The sequence below is a fragment of the Schistocerca nitens genome, chromosome 11 (genome assembly GCF_023898315.1).
Source record: "Schistocerca nitens isolate TAMUIC-IGC-003100 chromosome 11, iqSchNite1.1, whole genome shotgun sequence".
NCBI classification, from domain to species: Eukaryota; Metazoa; Arthropoda; class Insecta; order Orthoptera; family Acrididae; genus Schistocerca; species Schistocerca nitens.
This window is the reverse complement of record NC_064624.1, coordinates 140950874-140965836: the sequence shown is the minus strand read 5'-3', so window position 1 is coordinate 140965836 and position 14963 is coordinate 140950874. Positions and strand designations below refer to the sequence as shown.

Genomic DNA, 14963 nt, shown 5'->3' with positions numbered 1-14963 from the left:
AATAACAGAGTTATGCTGTGATGTCCGCTGAAGGTTGTGAGTAGTGAATTGTGTGTAGCATAGCCATTCCAATTTTCATATGAAATCAAAAAGGTTTTGGTTTTACATTAATAACTTATTTTCTAAGAATATGAACCTCAACGCAAGTGAAGATAATGAAAATTAAAATGTCTGCAGGCGTTGGAACAATTTACTTCGATTTTCACTATTTTTTCTCTAATTATGCAAAGAAAAATACCCTTAAAATATGATATCATCTCACGAATTGTTTCATATAATTTATGGACTTAGTGTTGACGGCAAGTGCGAGGCGCCTCCTGAGAGGGAACAATTTTCTGTCCGGCTTGCGTACCTCGGAGAAGGAGAGAGAAAGGCAACGGAAATGAACATCTCCTGCTGGCAAAGTACGTCGCAGTGAGAATGGAGTGGACTGAGCCTGGGAATGAGCAGCATCTGATGTGGCGCACAGGGCTTTTTACTAGTAAGCGATTCCAGGTTCCGCGATCGCTTATCTCAGTCTCTGCAATTTCAGTGTTCATGCAGTGATTGGAAGGAGCGACCATATTTCCGGTGAAACATTTTAGAAAGACCGAGTGCACCATCTTCCATTACGGTGCCAGTGTAGCCACTGGGTGACACGATACGTGACTTGAATTCACTCACTGGGTTTGCGTAAGAGCAAGATTTCTTAGTGCTTCGGCTAAGATCAGATGGCAGACATACTTCGAACGTCAGACCTATGCAAGAGTTATCGTTGTCGGTGCGGAGGGGGGAGGGGGAAGGAGTGGGGGAGGGAGGGGGTCTCGAGGAAAACTGCAGACAGAGTGGGTGGGAGGCGGCAAACCAGTCCAGGACAAGAGGCGAGTCTCGCTGCCGACCACCACTGCACTGGCTGCCGCGGCGCCCGACGTGTCTGGTGAGTCTCTACATACTCCTTCCATCAACGTACGGTAGGTATATACTGTGCGTGTTACTTCCCTCAATCTCCTGTTCTCAGTGTTGTCCACACTGAAAAGTGCCGGCTATGAAAATGGGGAAAACTAAAGTGAGACCGTGATGTTTCTCTCTTTTCTAAATTACTTTCCGCGACCTGTAGCGCGACAGTTCTTATTAAGATCTCCCGTATTGGCTAACGTTAGCTTTGAAAGTTACTTATTATTGCTTCTTACAGCACAATTTACGTATTGGTGCTACAAACAGTGGTTCTTGAATGAAAGTTGCTTTTATGTAAACTTGTCGGATCCAAATGACAACTGAAGCAGGCGAGAGTTCCGGAATGAAACTCTCACTCTACAGCGGAGTGTGCGCTGATATGAAACTTCCTGGGAGATCAAAACTGTCTGCTTAACCGAGACTCGAACTCGGTACCTTTGCCTTTCGCGGGCAAGTAGGAAGGTAGGAGACGAGGTACTGATGGAAGTGAAGCTGTAAGGAGGGGTCGTGAGTCGTGTTTAGGTAGCTCAGTCGGTAGAGCACTGGAAAGTCAAAGGTCCGAGTTCGAGTCTCGGTCCAGCACACAGTTTTAATCTGCAAGGACGTTCCAGAAATAAACCTATTGCTGCTTTCTTGGGTTTGTTACCACTTTGCATAAGTAACCAGCCTTGCAATGGCAGAGACTGACATGATAGTACGTCGATCACACATGTTAAACAGGTTTTTGTTTTCTCCACACATTCCCCATCCACAAAATTAGTAGAAATTGGCCCTTAGCTCAGGTACTTGGTAAGATCTTGGTAACAGCAGTTATAGCTGCATGGTATGCTACTTAGCGACTACGATAGATCGACCATTATCGGTAGAAGGCAATGTAGGACTGAAAACTGTACCTCTGAATGTTGATAAACTGAGGAACGAATGCGGTAATATGCCCACATGAGTGTGTTGCACTATGTCCAGAACATTCCTGATGACCCTGCCATGCATGTGTTGAACAGGTATGTAAGAATACTTAGCATTTGTGTGTTGTTGTTGTAGTAATGATATTAGTAGTAGTAGTAATAGTAATAGTCTTTAATTAGTAGATCACTTTTTACAGGCATACTGGACACGTCTTGATATTACAATTTAGGAACGATTAATTACTGTAAGTCACATACAGAGACATTTGCTGGCTTATAGGTCTAGAATGGCAAGAGTGCGACAAATAGTTAGCTGTGACCTTATAGTAGCAATAAACCTAGCATTTACCGGATATGATTTACGGATACCACGAAAATCTAAATTAGATGAGTAGGTGAAGAGTAGAGCATCCACCCTCCCGAATTCAAGGCCAGTCTGTTTATGACAGTGCTACATCATTCGGTTTATCTCTTGCGTACAATATTTCAAGTGGCAGGGAGCTAGGTTGGAGGGGTAAGGTGCTGGTGCCCAAATGAAACAGTCTATTACACAATACGAATTCATCAAACAAACTCGATAACTTGAAAAATTACAGAGGTCCGTGATTAATGAATTTTGCATGTTATATGAGCCACAGCCTATGAAACGTTAACAAAATTTAACTGTATTTTTACTCTAAGGCCGTCTAGCAACACTACTCACACTTCACAGATCAACAACAGCGGTTGCTTCGAACTTAACACCGAGTGACGCATTCAGTTAAATTCAAACAGAATGAAATTATAGGTCAAAAAATGAAAGAATCAATAAGTGAAATTAAATGTATATCAGGCTTGTAGTCAAATAAATTCTTAGTACACTAACCAATGGCAAAAGGTTTACTAGTTACATAGACAACAAAACCAAAATATCTTCATGAACAATACGGAGACGCTCTATACAAGCAAAATCTGAAATAAGAGCTGCTTATACTCATTAGGTTTTCCAACACAATTGTTCAAGAAATCTGACATGATTTAAAATTTACAGTCCTCGCTCCGAGAGACAGTTTGAAGTTACAAATCAGTACCGAAAATCATGATAAGCCACAGTTCAAACCGGCGACCTATTGGCTCAATCTATTATTTAACACATCAAACGGCCACGCTAAAAGGCGCCTAGTCTCTACAGTAATTAATCTTGCACCCAGAACGCAAGGAAACAGTGTGCTAATGTAGAGATTAAGATAGTGGACCAACAATTATACCTGTTGTCACACGCACCAGCACTGTGTGGAACAAATTTTTACGCTCTCTCGGATTCAGGAACTTAGGTGACCAAACATCCGCCCCAAGGTAATGGTCTGCCTTGGTCCTTTTAGAACAACTTCGTCGTAACTGAAACGTGTTGTTGTTGTGGTCATCAGTACAAAGATTGGTCTGTTGCAGCTCTCCATGCTACTCTATCCCGTGCAAGGTTCTTCATCTCCAAGTATCTACTGCATCTAACATCCTCCGAATCTGCTTAGTGTATTCATCTCTTGGTCTCCCTCTAAGATTTTTACCCTCCACGCTGCACTCCAATACTAAATTCGTGATCTCTTGATGCCTCTGAAGATGTCCTACCACCGATCCCTTCTGCTTAGTTATGCCACAAATTCCTCTTCTCCCCAATTGTATTCAGTACTTCCTCATTAGTTACATGATGTACCCATCTAATCTTCAGCATTCTTCTGTAGGACCGCATTTCGAAAGCTTCTATTCTCTGTTTGTGTAAACTATTTATCGTCCATGTTTCGCTTCCATACATGGTTACACTTCATACAAATACTTTCAGAAAAGGATTCCTGACACTTAAATTTATACTTGATGTTAACAGATTTCTCTTCTTCACAAAGGCTTTCTTTGCCATTGCCAGTCTACATTTTATATCCTCTCTACTTCGACCATCATCAGTTATTTTGCTCCCCAAATAGCAAAACTCCTTTACTACTTTAAGTGTCTCATTTCCTACTATAATTCCCTCAGCATCACGTCATTTAATTCAACTACATTCCATTATCCTCGTTTTGCTTTTCTTGATGTTCATCCTATATCATCCTTTGAGGACACTGTCCATTCAGTCCAACTGCTCTTGCAGGTCCTCTGCTGACTCAGACAGAATTACAATGTTATCAGCAAACGTCAAAGTTTTTATTTCTTCTCCATGGTTTTTAATTCCTACTCCAAATTTATCTTTTGTTTTCTTTACTGCTTGCTCAATGGAACATTTGGGATAGGCTACAATCCTGTCTCACTTCTTTCCCAACCACTCCTTGCCATTCATGCCCCTCAACTCTTATAACTGCTAACCCGTTTCTGCAAAAATTGTAAATAGCCTTTCGCTCCCAGTATTTGACAACTGCTACCATCAGAATTTGAAAGAGACTTCCAGTCAACATGGTCAAAAACTTTCTCTAAGTCTGCAAATTCTAGGAACGTAGGTTTACCTTTCCTTAGTGTAAAATAAATCGTTGGGTCGGAATTGCCTCACGTGTTCCAAAATTTCTACGGAATCCTAACTGATTTTCCCCGAGGTCGGCTTAACCAGTTTTTCCATTCGTCTGTAAAGAGTTCGTGTCAGTATTTTGCAGCCGTGAATTATTAAACTGATAGTTCCGTTATTTTGACACGTGTCAACACCTGCTTTCTTTGGGATTGGAATGGAATTATTAAATTCCTTTTTAAGTCTGAGGGTTCTTCACGTGTCTCATACATCTTGCTCACCAGATGGTAGAGTTTTGTCACGGCTGGCTCACCCAAGGCTGTCAGTAGTTCTGATGGCATGTTGTCTACTCCCGGGTCCTTGATTCGACGTAGGTTTTTCAGTGCTCTGTCAAGTTCTTCATGCAGTATCATATCTCCCATTTCATATTCATTTACGTCCTCTTCCATTTCCGTAATAATGCCCTCAAGTACATGACCCTTGTGTAGACCCTCTACATAGTCTCGCCTTCTCTCGACCTTGCCTTCTTTTCTTAGAATTGATTTCGGTTTGAGCTCTTGATATTCATTCAGATTCACCTTTTCTCCAAACGTCTCTTTAATTTTCCTGTAGGCGGTATCTATCTTACCCATAGTGATGTATACCTCTAAATACTCACATTTGTCCTGTAGCCATCACTGCTTAGCCATTTTTCACTTCCTGTTCTGGCGTTAGGAACTTGCTTATTCTGTATAAGAAATAGTAGTAAATAATTATAATGATGCTGTCACTGTTGGTTGGTAATATTTACTGGCAAAATAAAACCTAACACTAGATTGCGTACTTACATCTATCAGGAGACGTACTGATTGATTACGCGAAGGGGTTTTCTTAATTGACCTTTTGACCTGGATTGCCTTCACGCTATCAGAATCTTCGATGAAAATACCTAAGGGACCTATGTGAATATAAAAATGGAAATGAAAGCAAATTAGTCGAATTTCGTAAGAGAAAGCTTAGCAGATCGGAAGTTGAACACATTAGTGGTCTCCCAAATACAATCGAGACACTGCGATAGAGAGCGAACCGGTACAAAGCTCATATACAATTTGAACATCATTTTTGTTTAGTGTAAGAAAAGAATAAGAAGAAAATTACTGCATCGTAAATATTAATATACCTTGAACAAATTGGCTTGAAACTTCCAGACTCTGACAAGTACAGAATAAGTACATAACTTACATCTGAAATTTCTTTTGTACATGGCGCAGTCCAATAATCGCTGCTTTGTCAGTCCGTTCCTTCTTATATCTTCACCCGCGTTACCGAAAAGTTTGTTCGTCGTTTCACATAGTTTTTACATAAGATAAAAATACAATTGGTAGTAATGCTATGTAGTACGTCTTAACATGTCGGCGACCAAAAGTACAAGGGTAATGAAGTCTCTAGATTATTTCTTAACAAAAGATAGATTGTTCTTTCTTCTGTTTCGCTGCTTATTGTATCACGCACAGCGGCAATCATTTTAAATACCTGCGCCCAGCGAGTCATAGTGTTTATTTAGAGTATTTAAACGCTGGACGCGCGTCTTGGTATAGGCGCACATTATAAAAAATATTTCTTATCTCTTGCGCTGTGATGGTTGGCCTCTTTACGAACTACAGCTCGTTGGCTGTCCTTTTCTGTTATGAGAAATACCTCATCTGAAAAGTAACTGAAATCCATTAATATTACATTGCTTCCCGAGTGAGGAGCATAACTAAAAAAAAAAAAAAAAAAAAAAAAGAAGTCGTTCAAATGGCTCTGAGCACTATGGGACGTAACTTCTAAAGTCATCAGTCCCCTAGAACTTAGAACTACTTAAACCTAACTACTTAAACCTAACTAACCTAAGGTCATCACTCACATTCATGTCCGAGGCAGGATTCGCGGTACCGCGGCTCCACACTTCAGCACCTAGAACCGCTCGGCGACCCCGGCCGGCGCGATGACTCCGTCAAGATCATCGCGATTCACGCGTAGTCGTAATATTATTGCTCTCGTGAATCAAGTTAGTATTACTTGCTACTGTTCTTTACAATAGATTTCATATATGACATTAGACAAAGTGGTTGACATATAGAATAACAGTTGAATATATTCCTGCGACTGAAATTGATGGTAAATTGCTCATGGAGTAATTATATGACAATTGAGCCGTACTCGTTGTAATGTATTATACAAGGATAACAAATGTTCATTTCTTGGTAAGAGACAATGAAGTTAGGATAAAGATACACATACATGGATACATTATATATGGCATAATAAACATTAAAAAATAACAAAGAAATAAATTATTTGACTTTGCAGAAAGTCTGTGTGCAGTGTGCACTCTCGGAAAAATATATTACAAACAACTGACATTCTTGTTTTACAGTGACATTTCCAGGAATATTTTTGTCGTGGTCTTGACGAAGATTTGTTGCGGTAAACTATTAGCACTTTACTGATTTACGGCTTTCATGACCTGCAAAAAAATATTTCACTACACTTGGGTAGGTATGACTTGCACTGAGAGTGGTAGAACTTCGGGTATATATGGTAGCACTGCACTTTCATAGTGGAGGAAATGCCGGGCATCACTTTGACTGTGGAGGTTGAAGTGGTTGTCTGTATGTGATGGTGCGTTGGAAATACGTCGTGGTTCAGGAACTGGAAGACTGGTTCTCCAAGGTGTTGAGCCGTTTGGTGGCGGGCTCTGTTTCACTTGACACATGTTCGAGCTTCCATTCATGTTCTCGTACATGAAAAATACAGAGAAAATCTGTATTAGAGTGTGCTTACTCATTAAGAACTTAGTCTAAAAGAAAAGTGGATTAGGTAAGGATAACAATAATGCTTATGTACATAAGGTCTCATTCTCTTAGGAGTGCTTAGTTCTCGCATTTATTTATTTTTCTGGTTTTAATTGGGTCGACAAGATTTCGTTATTACTTGGCCTGGTCTATAAATCCGGCAGCAATTGTCAAAGTCGAGTTTGAGACATTTCAGATTAGTGTCTTGGTGATTTTATAAGGTATATAAGTGCTCAACTCATGGTTTTATCAGATTTTATATTGAAAGTATTTGAAACACATTTGGCGCCCGCGCTCGTTGTGCAAAGGAAAGTGGATTGTTGAGTGCGCAGCATACTCTGTGTTACGTCCGTTTGTCACAGTCACGTGACAGTAACTTGACGGCTTCACAACGCTGGCAGCAGTGTTCCGAGAGAGGCGGAACGTTCGGTCTCTACTAGCCGTGTTGTGAGTTTTTACAGTTTCTCATCGACTCGGAATTACGGAAGCAGCCAGGCGCGGCGACACCCGCAGCTGTGTCGAAGAATGTGTCCGTGGAAAGGCGTAAATAAACCGGTTACGGTAAGTACAAAACTCGCTCACTTGCTCAGTTCGGCTTTCTACATCGTGGTACAAGTACTTATAACATTACTTCACACGTGGAATTCCACACGTGTCCGTGTAGTTATCACCTTTTCAGTTCACACGCGGTTATTATTTCGTGTCCACATGTATTTGGTCGCCATGTTAAAGTTCACACGCACCAGTTTTATACGTGTCCGTTTATTGCTTGTCTATAGTCGGTTCACACGCAGCAGCATATATGTTTCCATTATTTGATGACTGCATTACTACTAAAAAGTAGAATTAACATTCGGTATACATATTGTGTCTAAAAATTATTTACAAAGGAAAAATAGTCTATGTCACTTCAAAACCTGACGAATAACGTGTCTCTTATTCATAATTTGTGCTTCCAAGGCACTTTAGGTTTACACCTTCTTCGAAATCTTGTTATTCTTTTCTTGTTACAATAACAACTTTTTTCTCAAGTTCAGCTCTTTTATTTTATCTGTGTTAATTACGTCGTTAGTTTGAAGACAGAGTGAATGTGACTTCGTTTACGTGATGAACGGTTCATGTTCAAGTTTCTATTAGGGAAATTGGGAAGCTTAGTGTTCTCTGTCGTGCAATTGCACGTAACAATCGTTAATTGAATTCGCGGTTCTCGGAGAATATACATAGCCTGTCAACAACTAAAGTGTCACGAACATCCATACGTTCAGTCTGTAAGTATCAAGCATACAATCAGTCCGTAAAATTCACTTCTCTTGTGGGTAAGGTAGGAAGATAAGGATACTGATTAGAGGAAAACACAGTAGACTTTTATGGGGTGAAGAGATCTGAAGAAAAAATTGTAATGACGTATGAAATGAGCCTAACATAAATTGTGCATTATCACCCTAGTTTTCCATGACAAGTAGTAAGCGTAATTAAATCGATACGGTAGCCTCAGTATTGTGTGATTCAGCTCTCCAAGCATTTCTCTATACATATCTAAAATTACTTACACCATGCATTAGCAGCGAACAGAATCTGTTAGCTATCTTTTGTTCTGGTACTAAATTAGTTTACTTATAAGTGATCTTTGTAAGTATTTCATCTGCACTGTGCCTTAAAATTCTTATGAGCGGTGCTGTTTTCTCCGTACTGTAATAACAGTAATTGAGTTGCGCACTTCTTTCCTGCTACCTGGATCGTTATTGATTTATTTGACTCTCATATGCTAAGCTGCTGTCTGTGTCAACTGCTTTTCACAGGTGTTCTCATAAAAATTGTTGTCAAACACTCCTTATACATAACATAACATTTACCTCATAAGAGTTAACGACCTTAATGAACTTTTATGTACGAGCAATCATTCTTGTCCGAATGATCATTTTCATTTCTTTCACTAAAGAGGAGAGAGCTCTGCTGTACCTAAAACTAGTGGTAGCAGGTGGCACTTAGCACGTCCGTGCTATATTATTCATTTGTCGGCTCTTTCGCTGTGGCCGTTCATGGCTCAACCTAAAACTTACATCTAAAGCTAATCTTGCTTTCCTACAATAAACGTATTTTATTTCAGATGCTTAAATATATATATATATATATATATATATATATATATATATATATATATATATATATATATATATATATATTTAAGCAGCTTAACGTAGCAGAGATCTTCAATGATTGACTCGGTATTTCTCTAAGTCTGCGTGATGAAACTATAGTTTTATTCGTCCACACACAGGGAACAGGGTCAGCTAATAGATAGCAACCAATGTGCGGCTTTCTTGGTATAATAAATGGTCCTTCATACAAGTGCTGCAACTTGCGATTCTTATGATAAGTCAAAAATGGTATGAAGTCGGTCTTTAATAGCACTCGTTCATTTACATGATACGATAAGACTTTGGTAATGTGTTTGTCGTGCGCCTTTTTTCGTAGGTTGGCATGAGTGGTTAAAGATATGAGAGCTTGTCTTAACTTGTCGTCTAATGTTACTTCACGATGTTGTAATTTTGTTCCGCAGCTTCCCCGTGGAGACATAAAGAAGCTGCTAATGGTTTTCCGACTTGGGTGGAGTTGAAATGTCAGTTATTTTCACTTGATTAGTATTTTGTGTCATACCAGGCTGAAAATTTGCCTTCGTGTCCCATGTGGACTGTGCATCACTGAATTGCATGTCATTTGACATCGCGTTTGATGCTTGGTTCGCCTGCGTGTGAAAAATGGTCGGATTTCCTTTGCTATTATGAGTGGCGGTAATAAGAAAAGCATGCGACGGATTGTCCTGATTATTGTTCCTGAACTGTTGGTTAAGTTGACGAGGAAATGTCGCATTTTGAGGCTGTAAAGAATTCATTTGATGTGATGGAGTGAAGTGACTTGGCTGACTGTACTGTTGTTTTCCCTTGTGACAATTTCCATTATATTTCCTGTTGTTCGGATGCTGGTTATTACTTTTGTGATTCATTGGTTAATTGCCGTACTGTCACTATGTGTTTTGAGAATTCGGGTTATATCTGTTCTGGTTTGGATATTTACTATGTGGTTTTCGATTGCAGCGGTTGAAATTATTATGATTGCTGTAACGCTGAGCGTTTAGTTATCCCGTGTTATGCTGGCACGACATTCCGTTGACACAGTTTGCTACGCGCTGTTGCGAAGCGGGCGGTCCATTATTGTAATTATTCGGCGCACTCGCACGCACGGCCTCATAGATCATATCCAAATTGTCAAGAACAGAAAGAAAGGCTTTTTGGTCCTCTTCACTAACTAATTTTTTTCCTTATTGACACAGCAAGTTTTGACTTGTTTAAGATCATGATGACATCTTGGGTTGAGATGGGTGTGTCCCAATACTGAATTTTACGTAGATATTTTTCGAAATAACGCCTCAAACCGACTCCCTTGGTGTTGAAAGGATCGGCTGCGTAGACCTCCTTTCGGAGGCTTTGTTGTATACCAGAACTCCAGAATTTATTAAAAAAATGTCTTTTGAACTCTGCGTAGGTATGTCATTTGTCTATTATTTTAGTACCCCAAACTGATACTTCGCCATGTACATACCCTAATAAAATGTATTCACTGTCTGTCGTTCCATGATTCTGGAAAAACACCTGTGAATGATTTTAAAAATACCACGCGATGTATATTTAGTTTTTTAGGTATAAAAGGCTGTGTTTCAGCACACTCTCATCGCGCAATAGTTCAACGAGTGTCAGTTGATCGGTATGAGTACGTGACGTTGAAGCTTTATGGCGCGTATTATTTACAGTTGATGAGAACTGTACTTGATACTCGGGATATTGATGAGTTTCTTGTTCTGGCGGTAGTGAATAATCGCTTTGATTGTCACCTTGCAGTTCTACAATTTACCTTTTCAGCTGATCTCTGTCATTGGTCAGCCTGTGCTTCCATTCCGGAAGATCGTGGCTCAACGCTCGTCTGATTTCTCCTAATTCACTCTTTAAACTGTCACCAGAAGTACTGGGAGCGGTTAGGATTTCTACTGTGGCAGATTTAACTTCAGCCTTTAGATCAGATTGTACAATACTCTCAATGTACTGATCCTTAGATTTTATCCACTTTTCAAATTCCTTATTAAGTGTAGTGCTTACTCCCGCAGTGACATCTTCGATCATTCTGTCAATATTGACATCGGATATTCGCTGAGCAAGGTTTTCTACTCGCTCGCCAATGTGGCTGACACCTTCTGTCAATTGGCCTACTAGCTTTGAATCATGATTGTAATGCTTTAAAGTGTCACTCGCTGTTGATTTACACACATAGACTTGGGTCTGCAAATCTGTAAAGTCTCTACCAATATTGGTATCGGCGGATTCCACCATGGAAACAACACTGCCAGTTTTTGCATGTACGCTTGAGTTTAGATCGCTTGCGTAAGCAGTAGTAATGGCTTTAATTTTTTCCTCCATGGTGTCATTCCAACTTTTGATTTGTGTTTGCATGTCGGTAATAAGAGATTTTATAAAGGTCATTCGCGCTTGAGTGTCCTCTGTCTTCAATTCTAAACTGTTGAACCTGCTGTGTACAGCTCTGTTCTGCTCCTGTAATCTGGCATATCATATGCAAGTAAGTTCTTCTGTACACACAACAATTATGCTGAAACTGCCTGGCAGATTAAAACTGTGTGCCGGACCGAGACTTGAACTCAAAACCTTTGCCTTTCGCTGGCAACTGCTCCACCATCTGAGCTACCCAAGCAGTACTCACGCCGCGTCCTCACAGCTTTACTTCTGCCAGTAACTCGTCTCCTACCTTCCAAACTTTACAGAAGTCGTCCAAATCAATCTGTGGGATAAGAACGTTTTCAAGCATATCGTGATATGTACTTCTTGTAACAGAATTATCGGCACCGTACACCTTTTCCCGTGATACTGCACAAAACACATTCAATTTTGGACAGTCCCTCTTGTTGACCAATTTCATGTGGCTGTTCCGTACCCCATATTCTCACATTATGACGGTCCACGTTCCCATTTACATGGAATGTTGCCTCGCCACTGAACACTAAGCGTGGCAGAAAACTGTCATCCTCCATCTTGCCAAGAACGAATTCCAGAACTCCACACGTTGTTGTTTGTCACCTTCACGAGAAGCTTGCAGTAACTGAATTTCGTACGGTTTCGTATGTAAACGTCTACGCAACACACGCCAGACGAACATCGGAGGCATGTTGAGCTGTCTAGCTGCACGGCGAACGGATTAATGCGGACTCCTTGTGGATCTATGGCGGATGCGCTCGACGTCTGTGTCAGACACTCGACGACGGCCCGGCAATTTCCCTTTACACACGCTACCTGTTTCTTGGAATTGTTCATCCCGTTGTCTAACGCTCTGTGCTATAGGATGATACACACAAAAGTCGCGCTGAACGGTTATTACTGACCTGCAGTCCCCAAAACTTAGAACACAAAGCGCTTTCTGTTTTCCCGACACCATTTTTATTAGGACTGAAGTGGGCGCACACTGCTGCTACCTAGCTGAAACCGTGTGAAACTCGAGAGTTTGCTCTTTCCACAAGTAAGTTGTTCGTACACACATGTGAAATAACATAACAGTCACGATAGTTTTGAAAGCGGATGACACATTTTCTTAGAGTACAGTTTCCGCCAGCACCTCGCTCGGAAGTACCCGCTGACGTGTCCTGAGCCGCCTTGGGTTCTTTTAGCCGGCTAACGACACTGCTGTAGGCGAGACACAGCCCCGTCCTTCTCTCCCTCTGCATACCAATCACCACGTATTGACATACACAATGGTTTCATTTGAAAAAGCCAAGTTGATCGCCGTCTCCTACAATTAATATGAGTATTACAAGGGACTATACGTCACTCATACACAAGTTTCTCAGAATTAATCAAGTGCAAATATCGTAACAATCTCTTAAATGGTTTCGACAATATTTGTCTTAAACAGTGCAGCTGATCAGTCAGTATACATGGTGGTTCCTGAACATACTCAAATATTTTAATATGTTATTCTACAACTAAAAGTAAAGAAAAAGTTCATACAAACATCGGTCCCCAAATGTTTACCTACTGAGTTACGGTGTAAGCTGTCAGGCAAATCCAACACCTTCCATGAAAACCCTGACATGATAAGCAAATCCAGTAGTATGTCACATAGATCGGAATAAATCGTGACATTAAATTAACCAAAGTAATACGAGTAACGAGTGAGCGAATGGAATACCACAGACTATCACAAGAATGCCTAAATGCATGTCATACCTTCCCACTGTGAGACAGACGCAGTTCCGAGGGGAGAAACGAGAACAGAAGCCGAGAGCAGAACCGTGTTAAGCTAGAAGGCCCTACGATAAGGGACACCCACGTCGCCAGCTAACCGCTAGGACCACACCACCCGCAAGTTTTAGCGTGAGACTTTTCCGCGTCTCTGTTACGTCAGGACCACCCCCCAGCCCATGTTAAAAGATAGAACCCTCCAGAAGAACAGTATAGATCTTACGATAACAGAAAAAGGACCACACCAGCTGCAAGTTTTAGAGTGAGACTTTTTTGCGTCTCTGTTACGTTGCAATCTTTAAAAACATTGCCCCACCACGAAAAGTATAACGTTTGTCATTGGATAGACAGAATTTTTGTAGGTGGAGCTTAAGGTTAACATTGAGACCCTGATTGGTCAGATGAAAAGACAGCCAGATAGTTTTTTTAAAACCAACTTCGGTAAATTGTAGTAAGGAGAAGTTAGGAAAGAGTTGCTTCCGAGACGGCGAGGTGAGCGGAGCTGTGCTGCCCGCCGCCCCCTGACGAACACCGACAAGGTAATGAACGCACGTGATGCCGCATAACAGTGCATAAAGCTTCACTCAGAACTGCAGAAGTCTCATCTGTTACACCCCATTTTTTGCGTAATACTAGTGTCGATCGTCAATTAAAGCTCATGGTGTTCACATTTGCCACTTGAAGTAAAAATCTGAAACACGATGATTTTTCTGTTATATAGTTATTGAGAAGCCACATCAGCCACTGTAATTTACGACAAGTTAGATAAGTAATTAAAGATAATTGAGGGTCACTGTAGACGATTTTGATAGTTTTCTCTTTTACGAAACTTAATTTAAATCTAGATTATAGATATGATATGGTATATGTCATCCTTCGATCCATTGTAGAACTTGGAAACCCATTCAGGGAATATTCGTTCACATTTTTGTTGAACGCAGTTGGTTTTTATCATCCTGTATTAAAACATTTCCTTTTATCAATAGTGCAATTTATAAACAATGTTTTGTGAATAGAATAAAATTTCCAATGGTAAACTTAACTGCCTTTTCGACGTTATTTTACCAGCTAACTAAAAATAGGAAAGCCTTGAACCCCTTCCACTAAATTTAGTTAGTATTAAGATTCTTTTACAGGAAGTGCAGTGGAGCTGACGCTGAAATCATTAAGTATTTGGTTATATCATCGCTAGTCTCACTGACTTCTGAATTCTACATGTCATGTGTGGTCTGGCGTCTCCTTACCAGCAACAGGTCCGAGGTTCAAACTAGTCAATTCCCTAAAAAACACGCTCAGAGCGTCGTTGCGCGAAAGTGGTAGGGAGTCACGATATATAACAAACTGACCCCACGCAGAATGTTAGACGGCTAATGAAGGATTTTGCCCGAAATTTAGCATCTTCACTAATACGAATCCATCGCAAAACTGTAAAAGTAAAGCATGATTTCCATTTACTTCGTTGTCATTGATCTGGTGAATCTAATAAAAAATTTTCCCAAATCGTGTAATTGGCGAGACGTACTTACAATTCCTTCAAGAAGAAAAT

The 14963-nt window shown here is 40.4% G+C and overlaps 1 protein-coding gene across 6 annotated transcripts in view; it reads left to right on the top strand.

Moving 5' to 3' along the window:
- Positions 1-14963, top strand: part of LOC126212802 (poly [ADP-ribose] polymerase tankyrase-1-like) — a 325028-nt gene that overhangs the window by 244368 nt on the left and 65697 nt on the right. The window contains exon 1 of one of the 6 annotated variants that reach the window (XM_049940205.1): positions 809-916. The exons of 4 other annotated variants lie outside the window; for them this stretch is intronic. The gene's annotated coding sequence lies outside the window, so the exon portion shown is untranslated. Of the gene's footprint in view, positions 1-808; positions 951-14963 lie in introns of those variants that run through there. One more of the 6 variants, XM_049940207.1, reaches the window with a different exon arrangement.